The sequence below is a fragment of the Chiloscyllium plagiosum genome, unplaced genomic scaffold (assembly GCF_004010195.1).
Source record: "Chiloscyllium plagiosum isolate BGI_BamShark_2017 unplaced genomic scaffold, ASM401019v2 scaf_1327, whole genome shotgun sequence".
NCBI classification, from domain to species: Eukaryota; Metazoa; Chordata; class Chondrichthyes; order Orectolobiformes; family Hemiscylliidae; genus Chiloscyllium; species Chiloscyllium plagiosum.
This window is the reverse complement of record NW_025212654.1, coordinates 18,023-21,032: the sequence shown is the minus strand read 5'-3', so window position 1 is coordinate 21,032 and position 3,010 is coordinate 18,023. Positions and strand designations below refer to the sequence as shown.

The 3,010-nt window shown below is 43.5% G+C and overlaps 1 long non-coding RNA gene across 1 annotated transcript in view; it reads left to right on the top strand.

Annotated features, from left to right (window-relative positions):
- The window catches only part of LOC122547430, an 8,084-nt gene extending 6,109 nt beyond the window's left edge, over positions 1 to 1,975 (top strand). The window contains exon 3 of the long non-coding RNA XR_006310998.1: positions 1,793 to 1,975. This is a non-coding gene — a long non-coding RNA (uncharacterized LOC122547430). The remainder of the gene's footprint in view (positions 1 to 1,792) is intronic.
- Positions 1,976 to 3,010: the final 1,035 nt, after the last annotated feature.

Genomic DNA, 3,010 nt, shown 5'->3' with positions numbered 1-3,010 from the left:
AGCTCAACACTTTGTGGTTAAACCACATGCCCCTCCCCCACGGCCCTGTGGCTCAGTCAGGTATCTGACAGGCGCTTCAGTTTCAGTGGGGCTGTCTGTCAGGATTCTGATGTGAAAGAGCCGGTGTTGGAACGGGGTGGACAAAGTTAAAAACCACACATCACCAGGTTATAGTCCAACAGGTTTATTTAGAAGTACAAGCTTTTGGAGTGTGCTGTGATTTTTAACTTAATCAGGATTATCTCTATGGTAACAGTTAAGTGCTTCAACAATTACAGAGGCCATATGTTCCCCACACAATAGGTTCCCCTCTAGCCGTGTAAACTGCTATTCTGTCCCTGGGGATAGCTACTCATCACTTTTCTCCCCCAATCCCATCTAGCTTTCTGTTGATCTTTAAAGTTTTTCTAATCTCCTAGTTTCTCCTTGGGCTTTGCCAATTTGTATGCTTTCTATTTCAATTTGATAGACTCCCTTATTTCCTTAGTCACCCATGGCAGATTACACCTTTTCCGACAGTCCTTCCTTTTCACTGATATATACTTTTGCTGAGCAGAATGAAAAATTCTTTGATATTCTTCCACTGTCTGTCAACTGTCCCACCGTAAAGTCTTTGCTTCCAGTCTACATTAGCCAACTCCTGCCTCATCCTATTGTAGTCTCCTTTGTTTAAGCACAGGATCTGGATTGGATTTAATCTTCCCGCTTTCCAACTGTATTCTAAATTTGACCATACTTGTCACAAGTCTTTTATCAGATTACGAGGTGAGATGATGTTACCTGGGTGTTTTGGTTTTCATTGTCAAAGACCTTGGCTTTGTAATAAAGTACAGGATAGATATTCACAACAGCGTACTCTGGACGGTGTGAATTTACTACACAATCTAAAACCATAAATCTCTCTGTCTCCCCTCAGTTTAAAATTGCAAAATCATTATCTCCTAAACACTTCCTCATCTTCTAAGTTTGAAATGCTAATCCCCCTGCCTATCCTACTTTTCCCGAAAATCTCCTTTGGCGAAGGGGGTGATTTTTGGATTCAGCTTTCCAGTTATTAACGTAAGAAGGTAAGCACTGGGCACAGGAGAGGGAATGCAGCCCTTCGAACCAGCTCCACTATTTAATACCATGATGACTGAGCTCAGCACATGCTCCTGCCTGCTCTATCTCACCCTTCAACTCATTGCAAATTAAAAATCTGTATCTCTTCATTCAATTTGCTCATTGTCCTGGCATCCACCGCATTTTGAATAGGGAATTCCACAGATTCACAACACATTGAGATAGGTACATTCTCCTTCATGAGAATACAATAGAGTCCCTATAGTGCAGAGTCCACACCAACTCTATGATGAGCCTCCCATTCAGACCCACCCATTCCCTGTAACCCTGCATTTCCCGTGGCTAATTGCCTAAACAGCACATGCATGGAAACTGGGCAATTTAGCATGGGCAATCCACCTAATCTGCACATATTTGGGCTATGGGAGGAAACTGGAGCACGGCTGGAAACTCGTTACATTATTGACTTGCAGCAACTGAAGGGAAAGGATGTGAACCCAGAAAGGGTGCAGAGTCTAACCAGGGACGGGAAGTGATGGCATGGATCTGTTTATCAGTAACTCCATGAGAATGGGGAGGGTGTACATTAGGGGTAGCAGAGTCAGAACAGTGGGAGAGAGTAAGTGGGCTGCAGGGTTACAGCTTTATGGAAAGACTGGGAAAAAGATATTCCAGAGAAACTAAAATTTTCTGTTCTGAATTTCTAACCTGTACATATTCCTTTATATAGGGTGATAGATGGTGAAGATTCACAGACTGAAATCTCAAAATCATGTGCAGATCGTGATTAAGTTAACCAGCATTTGACGAACCAAAGACTGAGAGTCAATCGGCCAAAGTCCTGCAACACTCTCCCTCACAGCATTGTCGGTCTATCAGCACCAAATGGACTGTGATTGGTTCGAGACAGCAGTTCACTACCATCTTCTCAAGGTATCTAGAGATGGGGAATAAATGCTGGCTGAGCCAGTGATGCCCATATGCTGGAAATGGTTTCTATCTCTATTTACTGAAATCTGATTGTAACTGCATGATGATGAGGGATGCTGAGTGCATGCTTCAGGAGGCAGAACCATCACATTACCCCTGCCTGTACGCACACAGTATCTCAGCAATGGCACTGGAACAAAAGGCAATGAAGCTAAAGCAGGACTTAGATATAGTTCTTAAAGGTTTAGGCATCAAAGGGGATTGGAACACAGCAGGAACAGGAGACTGAGCTGGATGGTGGCGCAGGATTGAAAAGCCGAAAGCCCCCCTGCTGCCCCTATCTCCCAGGTCTGGGAACCCGGGTAGGAAGGAGTGGGCAGGACAGGGACTCTCCAGGGGATTGCACTTCCACATCAGTTTTCAGTGAGTGATGGTTTGATGGACTTTGTTTAACATTTGTCTTTAATGCAAAGTTTGTAAATTTGGTTTTAAAACATGTAAGAGTTTATTCCACGATAAACGAAAAGAAAAGAAACAAAACGATCTGAATATAACAGTTTTAAAATTTCAAACGCCGTATAAAACAAAATCCCGACGACTCCCGGACACCATCACTTTCCAGTTACTCAAATTCCAGAGAGATATTCCCTCCCTGTCGGAACCTTTGGTTTGATTTAACTGCTTTTCAGTTCTCGTTCTGAGAGCTGTGGAGTTTTCTTTTTTCCCCATTTCTCTGACCCAGAAGTGTTATCACAGCAACCTTCCCACCATCAAAATCATCATTACGCCATTATAGCAGTAAACCACCTGAATAACCAATTGAATATTTATAAACAAGGCCCATTATGGGCAAAGCAAACCACTACAAGTGGCAGAGTGGGAAAGGACGAAATCAAAGTAGAGTTGGGGATGAGGGGTCAGCGCTGGAGATAAAGGGGTGCCCATCTCTATCTAAAGGCATCAAGAGCACTGATACACGCCACATGCTCCTTCTCCAAGGACACCCTGATGTGTAGCC